The sequence below is a fragment of the Heloderma suspectum genome, chromosome 1, assembly GCF_057233095.1.
Source record: "Heloderma suspectum isolate Gila_16-S chromosome 1, 16-S_ref, whole genome shotgun sequence".
NCBI classification, from domain to species: domain Eukaryota; kingdom Metazoa; phylum Chordata; class Lepidosauria; order Squamata; family Helodermatidae; genus Heloderma; species Heloderma suspectum.
Window position 1 is genome coordinate 436,460,470 of NC_139458.1, and position 22,747 is coordinate 436,483,216.

The 22,747-nt window shown below is 43.8% G+C and overlaps 1 protein-coding gene across 15 annotated transcripts in view; it reads right to left on the minus strand.

The window, feature by feature from the left end:
- NCOA1 (nuclear receptor coactivator 1) overlaps window positions 1–22,747 on the minus strand; it is a 406,595-nt gene that overhangs the window by 252,294 nt on the left and 131,554 nt on the right. For 9 of the 15 annotated variants that reach the window (XM_084829478.1, XM_084829489.1, XM_084829474.1 and 6 more), the window contains 2 exons: window positions 17,541–17,628; window positions 4,876–5,023 (listed from right to left, as the gene is read on the minus strand). The exons of 2 other annotated variants lie outside the window; for them this stretch is intronic. The gene's annotated coding sequence lies outside the window, so the exon portion shown is untranslated. The remainder of the gene's footprint in view (window positions 1–4,875; window positions 5,024–17,540; window positions 17,629–22,747) is intronic. 4 more of the 15 variants (XM_084829477.1, XM_084829486.1, XM_084829488.1 and 1 more) reach the window with 2 other exon arrangements.

Sequence of the window (22,747 nt, forward strand, 5' to 3'; positions counted from 1 at the left end):
TGAATGGTTTAGTGGTTTTCCCTACATTCTTCAATTTAAGCCAAAATTTTGCAATAGGAAGCTCATGATCTGAGCCACAGTCAGCTCCAGATCTTGTTTTTACTGACTGTATAGAGCTTCTCCATCTTTGGCTGCAAAGGACATAATCAATCTGATTTCAATATTGACCATCTGGTGATGTCCATGTGTAGAGTCGCCTCTTGTGCTGTTGGAAAAGGGTTTGCTATGATCAACATGTTCTCTTGGCAAAACTCTATTAGCCTTTGTCCTGCTTCATTTTGTACACCAAGGCCATGCTTGCCTGTTATCCCGGTGATTTCTTGACTTCCTACTTTAGCATTCCAATCCCCTATGATGAAGAGGACATCTTTTCTTGGTGTTAGTTCTAGAAGGTGTTGTAGGTCTTCATAGAACCGATCAACCTCAGCTTCTTCGGCCTCAGTGGTTGGGGCATAGACTTGAATTACTGTGATGTTGAATGGTTTGCCTTGGATTCGTACTGAGATCATTCCATTGTTTTTGAGATTGTACCCCAGTACTGCTTTTCCCACCCTTTTGTTGACTATGAGTGCTACTCCATTTCTTCTAAGGGATTCTTGCCCACAGTAGTAGATACGATGGTCACCTGAATTAAATTCGCCCATCCTTGTCCATTTTAGTTCACTGTTTCCCAAGATGTCGATGTTCAGTCTTGCCATCTCATGTTTGACCACCTCCAGCTTAACTTGATTCATTGATCTGACATTCCAGGTTCCTAAACAATACTGTTCTTTACAGCATCGGATTTTCTTTTCACCACCAGACACATCCACAGCTGAGTGTCCTTTCGGCTTTGGCCCAGCTGCTTCACTCTTTCTGGCGCTACTTGGAAATTCCCTCTGCTCTTCCCCAGTAGTATATTGGACACCTTCCGACCTGAGGGGCTCATCTTCCGGCGTCATATCTTTAGCCTTGTGATACATTCCATGGGGTTTTCTTGGCAGGAATACTGGAGTGGGTTGCCATTTCCTGCTCCAGTGGGCCACATTTTGTCAGAACTCTCCGCCATGACCTGTCCGTCTTGGGTGGCCCTGCACGGCATAGCTGATGGCTTCACTGAGTTACGCAAGCCCCTGCGCCACAACAAGGCAGTGATCCATGAAGGGGAAGGGAGTATAGGACAGCTCAATTATGTTCTGTGAAAGGGAAGCTCTCTGAGGCTCAAAGAGACAAATGGCTTGGGCAAAGCAGCTGCTGCCATGGACCAGAAGCTAATATGAACCTAGAATTAAAAGAGGGAGAGATAATGCACACAAAGGGGCCACTTCAGTGACCACTTAAGACAGGTGTAGCCTCACCAGCTTCCACTAGGGGCCACCGACACTCCAACCCTATCAAACCCGAGAGAGTGTTCTGCACCAAGAAAACTCTAAAAATTCTGCACTTCAAATTCTGAAAACCAGTGTCATTTATGCAATTTCCCCCACAGTCTGCCTGCTTAATTCTGAACCCAGTACTAGAATGTGACATTTTTAATTCAAAGGAACAGTAATGTGGCAGGAAGATATGCAGGACTAAGTGAGGTACAGCAGAAGTCCACAGGGGAGGTGCAAGAGAATGTCACTAGTAGCCATGCTGGGCGGTGAGACATTGCCCTCTATTGCAAGCTCAAGCATCCATCCGCAAATGGAAGGATCTTGACACTCAACTGGGTTGCACCTAAGGTGGGTCACCAGAGAGGGAGATGAATATACACAGTAAAACAATTACATGTGTTGCCACATCGCAAGTTTGGGATTGAAGGGGAGTCCCAACCCTGAAGATTACTGGCCTGATGAACACAGGGCTTGCCAATTCCCATCAGAACCAGACCAGGGGACACTATAGCAAAATCAACATCTGAGGTCTGTATTCTCCAACCCAGGGTCTCTGGTCAACTGCTGAACCTGAGAGCTTTAGCTACACATGGACCCAAAACCAGGGCCTGCTTGCTCCCATATGATTCTGCCTGCCTCTTAAGATCTTTGCAGGGAGCTATGTTCCATGTCCTTCCACCATCTGAGGTTCAATTGGGGAGGGGAGGAGTGCCTAGGCTCTAGAATGCCTGACCTCAACAGGCACATCCCTGCTCTCTTCCCAATGGATAGTAAAGACCACTCACCCGGCCTATTAGAATGATTCACACAGGCATGCACACACAGCAATGTCATGTTAAGCCTGGGGGCCAGAGAAAGTACAACTGGCACAGGACCTGGCTAACAGTAGCAGAGCGTTAGCAAACTGTCAAATTTCTGATTGTCATCAAGAAGCAAAGCACCATCTGCCATAAGGTCGCTGGCTCAAACCCTGGAGACACTGGGAACTCTTCCCCTTCAAAGTCAACCTACTGCCTACAAGAGGAACTTTCCGATCACCGCTCCAGACTTCAAGGCCATTGCAGCACCTGGAGCTTTAGCTAGATATGCCAAAAACCATAGAGGCAAAAGGCTGCCTCCAATTCCCGGTCTGGCTTTCTGCCACTCAGCCCAATTCCTGGAGGCAGCCAGGCCGTAACTGCATTTAGCCTATAATGAAGAAGTTGCTTTATTTTGTTCTTGATGATCCCAGGAAGACTAAATTAGCACATTTATCTAGCAAGGCAGCTTCAGAGCCATCCATGTTGCTAAAGTTTCACGAAGTGCTGAAATTTGCTTTACAGAAGCAAGTCTGATCTGCCTTGATATTATATAAGGCTGCCTACATTTTCCTGCAGGCTTCCTCCTTGAATCAGATGGCAATGGCCTCATGGAGCTGTAGTCTGAACTTGGCAACAAAAGGCTCCTACAATAGACAGGCAGCTTTCCATGCTAGTAAGAGAGAAGAATACCCTGGGGAAAAGGACAGAAAGGAATGAAATGGTCCGTGCCTGGCGAAGAGGTATAACACAGCTTTGTTCCATGTTCTCTCTCCTACAAGCACCCCCCACCCTGCATTCACTAACCCACACTTAAAGAGAAGCCACAATAGGAAGGGAACGCAATAAAAGTACCATGTTATAGAGCATCAAGGAATTAAACCTGATGGTTCCAGAGGCATAGCTGTGTTAGCCTGTTTCAGCAAACACACAAAAGACTCTTTGTGGTTTAAACCCAATGGGGAAATAAAACACAAGATGCACCACAACACAGGAGCCTGTCTTGAACCATGTACAGATTGTCACAGCTGGCTAAGTGAACTCAAAAGCTGCCAAAATCACAACAGGTTTTTGTTTTGTTTTGCTTTGCTTTTTACAGCAAGCTCCACAGGGTATCCTCAGACTTGCAGAGCTGCTAATGATGTTTGAAGGAGAACTGAAATATACATAAGAGATGCATATCAGTCCTTCTAGTTTGATTCCCCTTTTCCTAAATGATTGCAAACTATCACCGAGCACATTCTAACTGGATGAGCAACTTCAAAGCTCTCAATTAATATTACTATACGCTCCATCTCTACAAACCTAAGAACCTGCTACTGCTTCCCTTTGGTCCCATCACAATTTCTAAAATCAACTGAAGGAACCCTGAGGATTGCAGCGTTCCATTCACCCAGGTCATGCAACAAGGGCACCAAAACAGGTATTGCCCTGCAGCTTGAGCTGGTTTCCACAGATTCAAGTTAATCTGGTTAAATAGCTGGAGTTGTTTTAGAAGCCTCCCTAAACCCAGTGCCCTCCAGATGTTTTGGACTACAACTCCCAGCATACTGGTCCACTGGCTATGCTGGCTGGGGCTGATGAGAGTTGAAATTCAAAACATCTGGAGGGCACAGGTTGGGGAAGGCTGTTTTAGCAAGATTATACAATATCATCTACATTTGCCTTTTCACAGAATCATAGTGCTGGAAGGAGCCTACAAGACTATTGAGTCCAATCCCCTTCTCAATGCAGGAAGCCTGATTCCCAGGTGGACTTCCATCCAAGTACTAACCAGGGCCGACCCTGCTTAGCTTTGTCACAGTCCAGCTGTGCAGTCCCGTAAGTGTGGGGGTGCGACACTTCAGTGGCTGTTTTGTATTTGAGGGGCTCTGCTGTGTCTTTCTGTCCCTTTTTAGGTAAAAAGTGGGTGTTTTGTGCTCCTTCATTTCCACACCATCAGTTTGACACTTCCCCAGCCCGAGACTCTCGCAATTGTTCACACTCACAAGCGTGAGCACTACGTGCCTAGCCATTGCTCCAAAATGGTGACAAGACCGATGTTGGTCCTTCCCCAAGACCTGTCCCCCCAGCCCTTGGGTACTGAGTCCACAACCATTCCAAAGATACAAAGCTGCAAAACTGCGATTAAATAGATGAAAACGCCTCTATGTGCCTCTGTAACTGCACAGCTGCAAAGAGATGGGGCAGGGGGAGTAAAGGGCATCACAGAGTGACGCAGGTACTACACATGCCTATAACACGCCCACTGCAAAATGTGAAGTCGGTTTGGGGAAGAAACAGATGGCCCGCAACCAAGGGGAAACCCGCAGCAAACCCCAAAAATCTCAGTAAAACGACTCCTTGGAACTCCACATTTTCCGGGCGAAAACCACAGATGGCTGCAAAGTTGTGACTACAACATCTATCACAAGGGACCTCAACTTGCACTCACCCCGGAGTAAAAGCCCAGTGTAGATGTGGCCATAGTGGGTTTAGGAAATAAGAAGGATGGGCCACAGCCATATTTTCTCACTCTATTACACTCTCCAGACAGCCTTTACTATATGTAAACCTTTAATGCATATAATCTTCAATCAATCAATTAATTAAAGGTTTAACAGCCCAGCCCAAGGCACAGCAATTAAATAATTATTATTAACAGCAAATTAAAACATTTGACATTCAGATTACTAGTCTTCGTTTTTTGAAATATGAAACACAAAGCCAAAAAAAAGCAATACCTGTACAGAAGCAGAAGGTAAGAACAAGCACCTCTTTGTACTGGTGTCCAATATACTACTGGAGAAGAGCAGAGGGAATTTCCAAGTAGCGCCAGAAAGAGTGAAGCAGCTGGGCCAAAGCCGAAAGGACACTCAGCTGTGGATGTGTCTGGTGGTGAAAAGAAAATCCGAAGTTGTAAAGAACAATATTGTTTAGGAACCTGGAATGTAACATCAATGAATCAAGGTAAGCTGGAGGTGGTCAAGGATGAGATGGCAAGACTGAACATCGACATCTTGGGAATCAGCGAACTCAAATGGACAGGCATGGGCGAATTTAATTCAGGTGACCATCATATCTACTACTATGGGCAAGAATCCCTTAGAAGAAATGGAGTAGCACTCATAGTCAACAACAGGGTGGGAAAAGCAGTACTGGGGTACAATCTCAAAAACAATAGAATGATCTCAGTACGAATCCAAGGCAAACCATTCAACATCACAGTGATTCAAGTCTATGCCCCAACCACTGAGGCCGAAGAAGCTGAGGTTGATCGGTTCTATGAAGACCTACAACACCTTCTAGAACTAACACCAAGAAAAGATGTCCTCTTCATCATAGGGGATTGGAATGCCAAAGTAGGAAGTCAAGAAATCACCGCGATAACAGGCAAGCATGGCCTTGGTGTACAAAATGAAGCAGGACAAAGGCTAATAGAGTTTTGCCAAGAGAACATATTGATCATAGCAAACCCTTTTCCAACAGCACAAGAGGCGACTCTACACATGGACATCACCAGATGGTCAATAGCGAAATCAGATTGATTATGTACTTTGCAGCCAAAGATGGAGAAGCTCTATACAGTCAGTAAAAACAAGACCTGGAGCTGACTGTGGCTCAGATCATGAGCTTCTTGTTGCAAAATTTCGACTTGAATTGAAGACCGTCGGGAAAACCACTAAGCCATTCAGGTATGACCAAAATCATATCCCTTATGAATATACAGTGGAGGTGAGGAATAGATTTAAGGGACTAGCTAGACCTGATAGACAGAGTGCCTGAGGAACTATGGACGGAGGTCTGTAACATTGTTCAGGAGGCAGCAAATCAATCCATCCCAAAGAAAAAGAAATGCAAGAAAGCCAAGTGGCTGTCTGATGAGGCTTTACTGTAGCTGAGGAAAAGCTGAGGAAAGAAGGGAAGCAAAAAGCAAGGGAGAAAGGGGAAGATATATCCAACTGAATGCAGAGTTCCAGAGAAAAGCAAGGAGAGACAAGAAGGCCTTTTTAAATGAACAATGCAAAGAAATCGAGGAAAACAACAGAATGGGAAAGACTAGAGATCTCTTCAAGAAAATCGGAGATCTCAAGGGAACGTTTTGTGCAAAGACGGGCATGATAAAGGACAAAGAAGGCAGGGACCTAACAGAAACAGATGAGATTAAGAAGAGGTGGGAAGAATACACAGAAGAACTATACAGGAAAGATCTGAATGTCCCTGATAGCCATGATAGTGCGGTCACTGAACTTGAGCCGCACATCCTCGAAAGTGAAGTCAAGTGGGCCTTAAGAAGCATTACTAACAACCAAGCTAGTGGAGACGACAGTATTCCAGCTGAGCTATTTAAGATCCTAAAAGATGATGCTGTTAAAGTGCTGCACTCAAAATGCCAGCACATTTGGAACACTCAACAGTGGCCACAAGACTGGAAAAGGTCAGTTTACATTCCAATTCCAAAGAAGGGCAACGCCAAAGAGTGTTCAAACTACCGTACAATTGCGCTCATTTCACATGCCAGCAAGGTGATGCTCAAAATCCTACAAGCTAGGCTTCAGCAGTATGCGAAACGAGAACTACCGGAAGCACAAGCTGGGTTTAGAAGAGGCAGAGGAACTAGAGATCAAGTCGCCAACATTCGCTGCATCATGGAGAAAGCAAGAGAATTCCAGAAAAACGTCTATTTCTGCTTCATTGACTATGCTAAAGCCTTTGATTGTGTGGATCACAACAAACTGGCAAATTCTTAAAGAGATGGGAGTTACCAGACCACCTTACCTGTCTCCTGAGAAACCTGTACGAGGATCAAGAAGCAACAGTAAGAACCGGACATGGAACAACCGAATGGTTCAAAATTGGGAAAGGAGTACGACAAACCTGTATATTGTCGCCCTGCTTATTTAATTTATATGCAGAGTACATCATGAGAAACGCCGGGTTGGATGAATTACAGGTCGGAATTAAGATTGCCGGGAGAATTATCAACAACCTCCGATATGCAGACAATACCACCCTAATGGCAGAAAGAGAAGAGGATCTAAAGAGCCTCTTGTTGAGGGTGAAAGAGGAGAGTGCAAAAGCTGGTTTGAAACTCAACATTAACAAAACTCAGATCATGGCATCTGGCCCCATCACTTCCTGGCATAGAGAAGGGGAAGAAGTGGAAGCAGTGACAGATTTTATTTTCTTGGGCTCCAAGATCACCGCAGACGGTGACTGTAGCCATGAAATTAAAAGATGCTTGCTACTTGGGAGGAAAGCTATGGCAAACCTAGACACCATAGTAAGAAGCAGAGACATCACCTTGCCAACAAAGGTTCGTATAATCAAAGCTATGGTTTTCCCAGTAGCAACGTATGGCTGTGAGAGCTGGACTATAAGGAAGGCTGAGCGCCGAAGAATTGATGCTTTCGAACTGTGGTGCTGGAGAAGACCCTTATGAGTCCCCTGGACTGCAAGGAGGTCAAATCAGTCAATCCTAAAGGAAATCAACCCTGACTGCTCATTGGAAGGACAGATACTGAAGCTGAAGCTCAAATATTTTAGCCACCTAATGTCAAGAGAAAACTCCCTGGAAAAGACCCTGATGCTGGGAAAGATTGAAGGCAAAAGGAGAAGGGGACAGCAGAGGATGAGATGGCTAGATACTATCACCGATGCAATGAATATGAACTTGAGCACACTCGGGGAGAGAGCGGAGGACAGGAAGGCCTGGCGTGCTATGGTCCATGGGGTCACGAAGAGTCGGACACGACTTAATGACCGAACAACAACAACAACAGGCCTTCCACCAAATAGGGGGCTAAGAAGCAATTCCTTCTGTCTTCACAGCAACCATTTGAAAAATTGTACATGTCACTGAAAAGTGTTATAGCTTAGAGGCCTTGAAGCAGTTGCTGTGTATGTGTTCACCAAAGAAAATTTGAACAGGCCCTCCAGAAAACGAATAAAAGAATAATAATAAAAAATCTTAGGGACCGCTTAAAGCCTACAACTTCAGCAAAGGAGATCGTTACCTTGTCGTGGTGCTGGAGCTTGAGCACCTCAATGACGCCATGAGCTAAACCGTGAAGGGACACCCAAGACGAGAAGGTCATGGCAGAGAGGTCAGACTAAATACGATCCCTGGGGAAGGAAATGGCAACCCACCCCAGTATTCTTGCCATGAAAACTAAATGGATCAGTACACCCAGAGATATGTCGGTATTAGGGATGGCGGAGAATTTCTCCACGAATCTCCGGGAGGCAGAATGCCAACGCATTTGGCCCCCCAAAATTGGTGGGGAAATTCTCTGGCCCCCCCCGGGATGGGACTTACCTCTGTTGAATGTCCCTCTCGGCGGCGGGTCCCAGTGGTGTTTCGGCAGGGGCGGGGGCGGCAGCCGGTCTTCCGAACGGCTGCCGCCGCCGCCATTTCCCAGTAAAATAAAAAAATTAAAAAAAACGTGATAGGCTACGTAACGATTTACGTAGCCTATCACGGCTGACTTTGAAAATCTAGTCGTGATAGGCTACGTAAATTGTTACATAGCCTGTCACATGTTTTTTTTTCCCATAACTTTTTTATTTCGTGGCCGGGGAGACAGGGCGCTTCCCCCTGGCCAGAATTTCTGCGGGGAGGGATGGGGCGCCTCCCCCCCAGCCTGAATTTTGGCCAGGAGGGGTGGGGCGCCTCCCCACCCGCCAAGAATTTCGGGGGGAGAAACGGAGCGCCTCCCACCCACCGCGAAGCAAGCTGCGGGACCAGGTAAGGGACTTTCGTCTATCCTTAGTCAGTATACCATCGGAAGATGGGACTCCCAGGTCGGAAGATGGTCAAAATGCTACTGGGGCGGAACAGAGGATAACTTCAACTAGCCCCAGATGTGATGACGCAGCTAGCTCAAAGCCGAAAGGATGGTTAGCAGCCGATGGTGCTGGTGGTGAACAACGAATCCGATGTTCTAAAGATCAGCACACCACCATAGGAACCTGGAATGTCAGATCTATGAGCCAGGGCAAATTGGATGTGCTTATTGGGGAGATGTCAAGATTAAATATAGATATTTTGGGTGTCAGTGAACTGAAATGGACTGGAATGGGCCACTTCACATCAAATGACCACCAGATCTACTACTGTGGACAAGAGGACCACAGAAGAAATGGAGTAGCCTTCATAATTAATAATAAAGTGGCTAAAGCAGTGCTTGGATACAATCCAAAAAATGACAGAATGATCTCAATTCGAATTCAGGGTAAGCCATTTAACATCACAGTGATCCAAATATACGCCTCAACCACAGGTGCTGAAAAAGCAGAAGTAGATCAGTTCTATGAGGATCTGCAGCACCTACTGGATAGTACGCCAAAAAAGATGTCATTTTCATTACAGGAGACTGGAATGCTAAGGTGGGTAGTCAAACGACACCTGGAATTACAGGCAGGTATGGTCTGGGAGAACAAAATGAAGCAGGACATAGGCTGATAGAATTTTGCCAAGACAACTCACTGTGCATAACAAACACTCTCTTCCAACAACCTAAGAGACGACTTTATACATGGACTTCACCAGACGGTCGACACCGAAATCAGACTGACTACATCTTTTGTAGCCAAAGGCGGCGGACATCTATGCAGTCGGTAAAAACAAGACCTGGAGCTGACTGTAGTTCAGATAATGAACTTCTTATTGCACAATTTAGAATTAGACTAAAGAGAATAGGGAAGACCCACAGATCAGTTAGATATGAGCTCACTAATATTCCTCATGAATATGCAGTGGAGGTGAGGAATAGATTTAATCGACTAGATTTAGTAGATAGAGTCCCAGAAGAACTATGGACAGAAGGTCACAACATTGTTCAGGAGGCGGCAACAAAAATGTAAAAAGAAAACCAAGAAGGCAAGATGGCTGTCTGCTGAGACACTGGAAGCAGCCCAAGAAAGAAGGAAGCAAAAGGCAACAGTGATAGGGGGAGATAAGCCCAATTAAATGCAAAATTCCAGAGGTTAGCCAGAAGAGATCAGGAATTATTTTTAAACAAGCACTGCGCGGAAGCGGAAGAAGATAATACGATAGGAAGGACAAGAGATCTCTTCCAGAATTCGAAACATCGGAGGTAAATCCCAGGCAAAAATGGGTATGATCAAAAACAAAGATGGCAAGGACCTAACAGAAGCAGAAGAGAGCAAGAAAAGGTGGCAAGAATATATGGAAGATCTGTATAGGAAGGATAATAATATCGGGGATAGATTTGACGGCGTGGCCAGTGAGCTAGAGCCAGACATCCTGAAGAGTGAGGTGGAATGGGCCTTAAGAAGCATTGCTAATATCAAGGCAGCAGGAGATGACAGTATCCCAGCTGAACTGTTTAAAATCTTGCCAGATTATGCTGTCAAGGTGATGCATGCCATATGCCAGCAAATTTGGAAAACACAAGAATGGCCAACAGATTGGAAAAGATCAACTTATATCCCCATACCAAAAAAGGGAAGCACCGAAGAATGTTCAAACTATCCAACAGTGGCACTTATTTCACATGCCAGTAAGGTAATGCTCAAGATCTTGCAAGGTAGACTCCAGCAATTCATGGAACAAGAATTGCCAGATGTACAAGCTGGGTTTAGAAAAGGCAGAGGAACTCGAGACCAAATTGCCAATATCCGCTGGATAATGGAGAAAGCCGGGGAGTTTCAGAAAAACATCTATTGCTGTTTTATTGACTATTCTAAAGCCTTTGACTGTGTGGATCATCACAAATTGTGGCAAGTTCTTGGTGTTATGGGGATACCAAGTCATCTTGTCTGCCTCCTGAGGAATCTGTATAACGACCAAGTAGCAACGGTAAGAACAGACCACGGATCAACGGACTGGTTTAAGATTGGGAAAGGAGTACGGCAGGGTTGTATACTCTCGCCCTACCTATTCAACCTGTATGCAGAACACATCATGCGACGTGCTGGGCTTGATGAAGCCAAGGCTGGAGTTAAAATCGCTGGAAGAAACATTAACAATCTCTGATATGCAGATGATACCACTTTGATGGCTTAAAGCGAGGAGGAGCTGAGGAACCTCATGACGAAGGTGAAAGAAGAAAGTGCAAAAGCTGGGTTGCAGTTAAACTTCAAAAAACCCAAGATTATGGCAACCAGCTTGATTGACAACTGGCAAATAGAGGGAGAAAACGTGGAGGCAATGACAGACTTTGTCTTTCTAGGTGCAAAGATTACTGCAGACACTGACTGCAGCCAGGAAATCAGAAGACGTTTACTTCTTGGGAGGAGAGCAGTGACAAATATTGATGAAATAGTGAAGAGCAGAGACAACAAAGGTCCGCATAGTTGAAGCAATGGTATTCCCCGTAGTAACCTATGGCTGTGAGAGCTGGACCATAAGGAAGGCTGAGCAAAGGAAGATAGATGCTTTTGAACTGTGGTGCTGGAGGAAAATTCTGAGAGTGCCTTGGACTGCAAGAAGATCAAACCAGTCCATACTCCAGGAAATCAAGCCAGACTGCTCACTTGAGGGAAGGATATTAAAGGCCAAACTGAAGTACTTTGGCCACATCATGAGAAGACAGGAGACCCTGGAGAAGATGCTGATGCTAGGGAAAGTGGAAGGCAAAAGGAAGAGGGGCTGACCAAGGGCAAGATGGATGGATGATATTCTGGAGGTGACGGACTCACCCTTGAGGGAGCTGGGGGTGGCGACGGCCAACAGGAAGCTCTGGCGTGGGCTGGTCCATGAAGTCACGAAGAGTCGGAAGTGACTGAACAAATAAACAACAACAAAGCCTACAAGAGAGGAGGCCAAGTGGAGTTTCTGGAGGACAGAATTCCATATGTGTGAATCCACCACTAAAAAGGCCCTGTCACTAGTACCAGCCAACATGATCAGCCTTAGTGGCCGGTCAGAGGAAGACCTCTGAGGTCAATTCCAGGGCCCAGGTTCATATGAATGTAAGTAGTCCTTCAAATAACCAGATCTAAGAGTCTGTTCAGGGATCAGCACTTTATTAGCATTTTACAGAGAACCTGGAAACAAATGGGTAAGCAATGCAACTGAGGCAGAATGTGTGTAATATAGTACAACTGCCTAGCCCCCAAAAGCATTCTGGTGGCTGAATTCTGCACATGCTGACATTTCTGAACTGTCTTTAAAGGCAGCCCTACAAAGACAGCATGCTTTGCATGCAAAGGGTCCTAGGGTCAACAATTCCTGGCATCTCCAGGTAGAAGGATCTTCAGCAGCAGAGGGGTACTCCAAGATTCCAAATTGTTCATGCATAATCTCACATGTGGAGTTCCATAGAGAACAATCATAATCAGAGCAAATATTTTACTGAATCCTGGTTTGGTTATTCCTCTGGAACCTACTATAACCAGAGGCCACAACTGAATCTAAGTGCAGAAAAACAACTTCATGAAATCCTTCTTCAAGCTTTGATAAATAACTATGGGCAGGTAACAAAAAGAATTTCATAAAGGTCTAAACAGAGTTAGATAGCTGCCATTAAATATTTGTTTATTGGTTGATGAGGTCATTAAAGTGTTGAAGTAAGATCTTTAGATTGGCCACTAGAATTATTTACTGTTCGAGCCTGGCATTGATCATAGATGGGCAAGTACAGAACAGAATGATTTTTTTAATGCCTAATGTATTTGACTCATCAAATGCTCTAATCTTGTGTAATGCCTGGAAGAGTTCTCTTCCAGTTTTAAAATATGCAGAATAATCTCACAAATTATATTGACAAAGCAAACAGAGACTGTGCATTAATAAGAAACATTTGTCAAACAGTACACTCTTGATAGCAGCATTAATACTTCCTGGTCAATAAAGGATTAAAGTAACATGACAGTAATTCACAGCAAATACAATCTGGCATAAACATTTATGACTGTGGTTTGCTTCTAATGCTTGAGATGAAGAGTAAAAATGCAACAGTTTATGGCTTCCAGTGAGGCCTGCCTTACAAAAACTGAGCTCTGGAACTAGGTATGACAGTGTGGTTATGCTTCCAGAGAGCCATATAAAACTCAGATTACCTTATAACCACTGTAGACGGATCATCTTAACATTTTCAGACCGGGACCCAGCTTCAGTCCTACCCTAAAACATGGGACCCACTTATGTAGCCTGCTCCTATGCATGTTGGGTGCTATTACACTCTTGTACTTGTGGGCTTCCCTTTGGGGCAGCTGCTTGCCACTGTGTGAACAGAATGCTGGACAAGATGGACCCTTGGTCTGACCCAGCATGGCTGTTCTTATGTTCTTATGTTTACTGGGAAGCTGACGGGATTTGAGGTGACATTAACTGATCAGGAAAGGTATCTTGGGGTTGTGGTGGACAGCTCAATGAAAATGTCAACAAGTGTGAGGCTGCTGTGAAAAAGGTAAATTCCATGTTGAACTTGAAAAAGGAACTGAAAATAAAACTGTCAATATGATAATGATGTTATACAAATGTATGGTGCAGCCACTCTTCGAATACTGTGTACAGTTCTGATCACCTCCCGTCAAAAAGAATACTGTAGGGCTGGAAAGGGTATAGAAAAGGGCAGCCCAAATGTTAAAGGGGCAGGAGCCTTGAGTGGAAAAGTTACAACGTTTGAGGCTTTTTCGTTTAGAAAAAAAAAGTGAATTAAGGGGAACATGACAGAAGTATATAAAATTATGCATGGTGTAGAAAAAGTGGATAAGCAGAACTTTTTCTTCCTCTCCCATAACACTTGAACCCAATGGAGTCATCCCATGAAGCTGAATGGTGGGAGATTCAGGACAGACAAAAGGAAGGAAGTACTTCTTCCCACAGCACATAATTAAACTAAGGAACTCACTTCCACAAGAAGATGGCCATCAATTTGGACACTTTAAAAAGGGATTAGACAACTTCATGGAGATTAAGGCTTTCAGTGGCTGAATACACTATGCCTCTGAATACCAGTTGCAGGGGGTCATGAGTGGGAGGGTGCTATTTATTTATTAAGAGACTTTATGTTCCTTTTCAGAATAAAAAGTTACCTCAAAAAGACTTACAATTAGGAAAATTATACATACAAAAACTTCCAAATATTAAAACCAAACATAATTTAAAAGTAATCTATAACACTGTTACAAAGAAAAATAATAAAATAGCTCAAAAATTAAAACATCAGCATAGCTACGAATCCAAATTCCTCAAAAAAGAAAGAAAGAAAAGAACCAACTCAACATCTAAGCAAGTTGAAACAAAAATGTCTCCAGGGCCTACATGAAGGAAAAAAAGGTGGGGAGACACCTATCTCTTTAGGGAATGATTTCCATAAGTGGGGGCCACTGCCAAATAAGCCCTGTTTCATGTCCTTGCCAACCTAATCATACCAACTGGTAGAACTGCAAGCAGGGCCTCCATGGCTCATCAGTGCTTGGGCAGGCTCATATAAGCGCAAGTAGTCCACCAAGTAAGCTGGTCCCAAACCATTTAGGGTGTTAATGGTCAAAACCAGCATCCTGAATTGGGCTCAAAAGCAAATAGGCAACCAGTTCTGCTTGTGGGATTACCATAGGCTTCTGGTTGGCCACTGTAGGAACAGAAAATTAGACTACATGGCCTATGGTCTGATCCAGCAGAACTCATCCTCTGTTCTTAACTCGGTCCCAAAGTTCAATATGCATTACTCCTAGATAAGCTTGCACTGGATTTGCAGCCTCATATATATATATATATATATATATATATATATATATATATATATACATACACACACACACACACACCATGTGTGTGCTGTGTGTTTCTTCACTCTCTCACTCTCTCTGCCCTTTCTTCCTCTTTAAAAACACTATCCTTAGACCAAAGAAAGAAAATGGTTGTAGTGCCATTGATGTGGCTTACCTTAAGTCCAGACATGGCCAACTTGAAGGTTTAAACCTACCAATTGAAGACCAATGCTCAAAACAATGCAAAAAGCAGTACAGGACCTGACCACAGATTAATCATGTCCATGTTAAACGCTGGTGAAGCAGAAACCCAAACAACGAATAAATTCATTATTTCACTGTACATCAATACATACTTACATTCACAAAAAAACTACTAAACTCATGTCAGCCAGGTTTTTACCTGAACCTAACTTTCAGAGGGAGGGAGGGGGGGAGCAAGAGAAAGGGCACGCACTGGCCAGAACAAAATTAAAATAGTTCAGGGGATTAAATTCAAGAATGTGCCAACATACAGCATACAGCATGAAAAATTAGACAAGGTTCTCAGATTCAAGTAATGCTAGAACCAGCAATTACCTCATGCTGTTTCCCACCCTTTAATTAAAACAACAAATGGGGGGAAAGAGAAAGCTCCAAAGAAAATATAGTAAATCAGACTGCTAAGGTTCCTTAAAAAATAATGAACCCTATTTCTGGGCATGTCCCTTGTTGTTGGACTTATTGCAGGTCCAAAGACTATGTGAGTGAACCCAAATGCTTATCACTCTCTGAGCCAGTCTAAGGTGAATCTTAAACTTTCCAAAATGAAGCTAGGACCATTTGTTTTCATACTGGAGGCTCCCCCTGGATAGCTGCCACATAATGTCAAGTGTTTTAGTAACGTATGGCTGTGAGAGCTGGACTATAAGGAAGGCTGAGCGCCGAAGAATCGATGCTTTCGAACTGTGGTGCTGGAGAAGACTCCTACGAGTCCCCTGGACGGCAAGGAGGTCAAATCAGTCCATCCTAGAGGAAATCAATCCTGAGTGCTCATTGGAAGGACAGATACTGAAGCTGAAGCTCAAATATTTTGGCCACCTAATGAGAAGAGAAAACTCTCTGGAAAAGACCCTGATGCTGGGAAAGACTGAAGGCAAAAGGAGAAGGGGACGGCAGAGGATGAGATGGCTAGATAGCATCACTGATGCAATGAATATGGACTGGAGCACGCTCTGGGAGAGAGCGTAGGACAGGAAGGCCTGGCGTGCTATGGTCCATGGGGTCACGAAGAGTCGGACACGACTGAACGACTGAACAACAACAGCAGTTTCATTCATACCAACCAGCAGTGACTGGCAGTACCATGGCCACCAAAATGAATCAGTCGAGGTATCGTAAACCCACAACAGCAAGAAATTATCTTTAGTAACATCTGAAGTTAACATGTAACAGGAAGTTGTTAGGTTACAAAATACACACACACACACACACACAGGCATTACCTGCCTTGAGTTTGTCGATGGGGTGGGTTATATATATTTTTTTAATCCTCCAATTATTTTGTCACAGGAAACACGCCAGTGCAAAAGTAACAAGGGTCACCTAATGTCCCTGCAATACATCACTGTCAGCAGTGATAACGCTAACACACATAATGCTACTGTATGGTTTATATAAGCTATGGTTAACCTGTGATGTGTTGCCCTACCCAGAATTTGTTTAGCAGATGTTTAAACAAGCAGTGGTTTGTTTTCTCAATTCCCTGGGTTATTTGGTTTCCCACCTTCTTCACTTGCTTCCTCCCTATATCCCAAATGCCTTTGTAGTGCTTGCTGGTACCAGCATGTAGAGTGACTAGTCTTTTTTTACCACTCTTGCCCACTGCCTCTGTAGCCTGGTGAAACAACCCATGGTTCTAGGTTCACACATAACAACAATCCATGGTTTAAACAACCCGGAATTCACATCCCAACAACAAACCATGTGTTCCCTTTCTGGGTTGTTTGTGGTTAACAAGCCATGGTTCGTTAGCGCAACTTGGTTTGCACAGCACAGCAACCCAGAATTCAACAACCCATGGGATAAATAAACCATGGGTTAGCATTATGTATGAACCAAGTCTATAAGCCCATTGAACCCAGAACTTATCTATTCTGACAAGCAGCAGCTCTCCAAAGTCTCAGTGTATCTGCATTAAAGCTGGAAACATTTATTCATTAAACTATCTGGTAAAATAATTAATTGTCTGCTCTACAAACTTGGTTCTTCAAAACCACATTGCCCTTGGAGAAGCAGTCACCTCACTTCATTCAGAGAAACAGTTTCTCCCTTATGATACAGTCACATCAACAAGACTCCACTTTCTGCAGAGGAGTCAGGACATGATCAACATATTTTGAAGCACCCTGGTAAAAAAGGAACTGAATTCTACTAAACAACCTCAAGTGTAAGTTAAGCTAGCCTAGAGTTGTCAAGTCTCTACTCAAATAAATCCATTGTCAAGGGGCCACAGCACAAATGGCACACGGATGCCAAATACTTGCTTTAATTACACGTAGTGTCATTCATACATTATAATTCTAATGGGTACATGGTACAGATCTGCATTGTGCAACTGCTAAGGATATAACAATTCAAGCAGACCCTTTTAAAACCCTGTTCTCCGTGGGCCATGTTAGGAACAGAGCTATTCATTTACATTCATATCGTGCTTTTTGTCATGATGGAACTCAAGGCCTGGTACCTTTGGTTCCTAGGTGATCTGATCGGACCCAGAACTCCTCCTCATCAGCAAGTTTTCTGCTCCATGTGCCTTTGGACTCTGTTCTGGGCTGAAGAGGTTACAGAAAAATGCTCTGGTGACCAATGGAAATAAGTGATGCCACAGCCTTTACAGAAGATAGACTTCCTATATTTATTTATTCATTTATTCCTATATTTCTTTATTCATTTATTTCATTCACTTCTTAGAAAACTCCTCTCCTACACCAAGCTGAGGATAATGTTATAGTTTAACTAACCTTTTGGAGGAAGGTTTAGACTTCCTCCAAAAACTCTAAGCAGTCCATAATTGACCACAAAAGCGACACAGTCATTTTACAATATAATAAACCAAGAGGCTCTTTCTGCTAGGAATTAATTTAATTAAAACAAAGCTCCAGTGCACTTCCATGATTGCTAATGCAATATTTTACTTTGCTATAAAAGAGACACCTGCATGCAGAGGTGGTAATGATTTATGGGCCTTGTTTGCTATGCACTTTTGCAATGAAACGTTTTCATTTTTCTCCCATGAGGGAGGGCACAACGAACCTCAAGCCTGATGGAGAAGCGGTGGAGATGCCTTTTCCAATGGCAAGCCTTAGAGACAACTGGCACACGTCACCAGCTGCATTTCCCAGTTTACGGCTAATACTGCAGCCTTGACATATTTATACATTCCTGAATGTTTTCTGGCACAAGGACTGTTTGCCCTGTTAATTTTGTTTTGCTGCTCTCTGCAGCTGTGAGATGATGCTCCTTTAGAGAAAAAAACAACAACTGGCTTCCTACTTGCCATTTTCATGGTAAATGTGAACAGCTATTCTTTTTCCTTTAAAAAAGAAAATCCTTTCTAATATATTCCTGACACATTCAAAGAAAGTGAAGGAACAACTTTACCTTCAGTTATTATGTTCAAGACATATGAGGAATGCTCCAGAATGCGTTAAATCTGTTAAAAAGATCTGTTGTCTGATACATTGTGACTTCGTTACTAAAATTCACTAGCTAGCCTAGCAATTTTTTTTTTACAGAGCCTTATTTGAGCTGGGGTCCGTAATGCTCTCTTAATTTCCCCAAAGGTAAACCAAGTCCCTTTTAGCACGCCAATCTTTTAACAAGAATGTCTCTAACTCCTAGATAATGTTTTGAAGTGAATTATAAAAGGCAGGAAGGAACAGTTTCCCTTGATATTAAAATGAGCTTTATAACTTCTCCAAATATATTTTAATTGACATGTGTATGCAGCGCAAGGAAAACCATGGCTTGTGATGGTTCTATATTCTCAATGTATTCTTTCTTTCCATTCTCTAAAGCAGCTTTAACATAAACGATGACAAAGTGAAAGGGGGGAAAAGAGCAAACCCATTAACCTAGAGGCTTTCATTAACTTCTTCAGACTTTTTTTGGAAGCTGCAAGGGAAATCTAAGGTTCTTTGTTTCAAATGGCTAGGCACTTTATAATACTCTGTGCATTAGTTTTACATTTTTAATTCACCCTACTGAGAAAAAGTTCAGATACTGCAAACTTGAGGAACAGACACTTTCCCTTAAAGTAACTCAGCCCATGTGCATGAAACACAACACAAAAGGCAAGCAGTGCGGGCTAGGGATGGTGGAGAATTCCGTCACGGATTTCAGTGAGGCCAAATGCACTGGCATTCGGCCCCCCGAAATCCGTGGCGGAATGGCCTGCCCCCCCACCCCCTCCGCGGATTCCCCCCAGGACGAAGCTTACGCGGGGCAGATGTTCCGGACGGCGGTGGCTCCGGCGGCAGCGGCTGGTCTTTCAACCGGCTGCCGCAGCCACCATTTGCATCCTGGTCTTTGCCGTGATAGGCTACGTAAGTATTTACGTAGCCTATCACGGCAAGCCAAGCAAAAAAAAAAAGCGTACGCAAATGGCGGTGGCTACAGCAGCCGCCATTTGCGTTCCCTATTTTTCACCGTTTTAGCCTACGTAAATATTTACGTAGGCTATTACAGCAAAAAAAAGGGGGAACGCAAATAGCGTAGTGGGCGCTATTTGCGTTTCTTCCCCCCCCCCTTTTAGCCTACGTAAATATTTACGTAAGCTATTACGGCGAAAAAAAAAGGAACGCAAATAGCACCCACTACGCTATTTGCGTTCCCCTTTTTTCGCCGTAATAGCCTACATAAATATTTACGTAGGCTAAAACGGGGAAAAATAGGGAATGCAAATGGCGGCCGCTGTAGCCACCGCCATTTGTGTACATTGTTGTTTGGGGGGGGGGTTGCCGTGATAGGCTACGTAAATCCTGGCTGGATGCAAATGGCAGCTGCTACGGCGGCCACCATTTGCGTCCTCAGCAGCCCATCCGCAGCCGGAAATTTGGCTGCGGACGGCCCTGGCCGACTGCTCTGCGGAGCCAGCCGGTCAGGATTCCGGGGGGGGGGAGGACTGGATCGCCTCCCCACCTGTTGAGGATTTTGGGGGGAGGGACGGAGCGCCTCCCTCCCACCACGAAAAATTCCGCAAAAAGGTAAGTGAGTTTCGTACATCCCTTCCCTAGTGCAGGCACATTCAGACAAATGTTTGAGGTTTAAGTACTTTCTGCTGAACACCAGCAATGTAGTGTTAAGATCTTTTAAGTTCCAGCAGGAGACTCAGAAGCCAGAAAACAGGCAAACATTTGTTCAAGCTGCATATGTAGTTTTACTGGGGGTGGGGGGTGGGGGTGTAATCCATTTATAACACGCAGTTTCTAAAAGCTGCTCTGTAAGTGCTGTTACCTCACATTTTAACCAGTTTTCCTAACCAAATTACTTTAACATTCTATTCCAGAACGGGTACATGAGGGTAAGAACAATTTTATTTACTTACTTACTTACTTACAACATTTGTATACCGCTCCACATCTAAACAGATTGCAGAGTGGTGAACAACAAGAGATAAAAAAGAGATAAGAATGAAATATAATATTGAAATTATTCTTTAAAAGAGTTCCAATAAAACCAAGGCTGGTTAACCAAGGAAGGCGTCCTGGAAAAGATCTGTTTTCATAATACGTAATATTTCTAAGGTTGCTCAAAAGAAAGAACAAAAAAAGAAGGTTCAGCTTTCTGTTATTACTGTGCACCAACCATGGGGAGCCAGAAGAGTCACAAGTGCCCATCTCCGGGAACTCCCCCACCTGGCTTTCTGTAGCCCTGAAATATTTTGCAAGGAGTTTTGGCATGTGGTCAGATAACAATTTTAGAAGAGCTTATTTGGCTGTCTGTTTGCTTCAGGGACAAAATTAAGGTGCTGGTTCTTACCTTTAAAACACTGAAGCTGCAATCCTATGCAAAATTTCCTGAGAGTAAATCTCACTGAATTCAGAGGACTTACCTCTGAGCAGACATACATAAGGTTGTGCAGCAAGGGGCTTGGACCCAAATACCTGAAGGAGCACTAACTCCTGTATCAGAGATGGGGTGCCATTGCAGTTCCCTGACCACTACCCACCTAACCTCTACAGGCAGGGGAAACCGCTTTTAATTCACCGTATTTGATAGAGGGTCATTAATTCAGCTTTCAGAGATTCAAAGTGGTGTTAACATGGTTGTTTATACTAAACTCAGCTTTCATTCTGAACCAGTTTTTTTAAAATTAAAAACACATATATTTATTAAAATTGATTTGGGGGGGGGTAAATCTTTTTTGTTTTCAAAACCACTGATTTTTCATCATCTTCTGCAACATGTTACTAGCATGTGTACTGGGGATGAGGGTAGAATCCTGAAAATATCCAGACCTGAAAAATCATGGGTGTAAAAGGTACTAGATTTGAAAGTCTTCACAACCAGGCTGGTGGTGGGTTAGGCTGGGCGGTCAAGAGTTTGCATCTGTAAGCTGCATGTCTCTGATCAAGTGGATTGTGCTGGACTTGGACCTGCAAATCCAGGTTCATATCCCGGCTTAGTCATGGACCTTCTCCTCAGCAGACAGAGGGCTCCTAGCGCAAACAGTCAAAAGGCACTGTGCAACTATTCTGCCTCTTCTTCCTTAACCAAAAGAAGCTGTGGAAAAACACATTGTCTGGACTCCCTGTAAAATTATGTGCTTCTCCTAAGACAAACAGCACTACACTTCTGGGGACAGAAAGCCTCAAAGATGGCTGAAAAAAGCAGTTCCTCCCCTCAGACAGAAACTTCCCAAGCTCGCTTTCAATCTAGAGAAAGGAACCCTTGGGAAAATCTGTATAAAAACCCCTCAAGCCATTCAGTGAATTAAAACCATGCCCTGAACATTAAGACTACTGAGAAACAGCTGGCCAAAAACGTCTCTAAGCTGTGTGCTATAAACAGTCTGGTGGCAAACATTCCTAGCTCTCAGGGGAAGGGAAACAACCCATTAAACATTTGTATGGGAGAGGGAACGCAAACTGATGACACTCGTTTGTCATGTACCTTTTTCTTTTTTTCTTTTTAACAGGAGCCTAACAAGCCAGACCAGTTTTCAATCATGGCACAAGAAAGGCAGAACATCAGTTATGTTGCTGCTCACGGATTTTCAGCACCTTCCTGTATTCTTTTGAACACTGTTCCAAGTTTAGGTTTAACAGTAAAGCTTTACATGGCTCAGGCCCAACATGTCTAAGATGATCACCTCCAGCCATGTATTCTTTAAAAATGTGTGGCTCCTTGTCCTGAGCCTTCTGGATGGGATGGCATACAAACAGAAGTATAGAAGTAGTCCTGGAGGTACTGCCAGGGGAATCACAGCATTTTGAAATCCCTTTCAGCCTGTTAGACACACCCACCACACATGCAAAAGTGTGTCCACTCTTCAGTCAGCCTTACTGCTTGCACGACTGACTCCTTGGAAAAACCACAATCCATAGAACTTGGCGCATTTTGGGTTGACCTCTCAAATCAAAAACATGGAAGTTCCATTGTGCGCAGAAAATGTGCTGTTTTAAAATGTTCCCTGCCACTCACGTGTGGCAACTTACTATGCAAATCAACACTGGGAACAATTTAGAGTGACAGTGACCTCTGTAGTGAAGGCTATACTAAAGTTTGTGTGTTAGGATCACAGACTAAATTACAATCCAAAATAGACCTTTAATTGAATTTTGACCCACACATCTCTGGCTCTCTTTATAAGATTCATACATGGAGAACCTAAAACATCGGATGTACCCTATGAAACAGGTTGTTGCCTACCAATGAATTAGGCAGTTT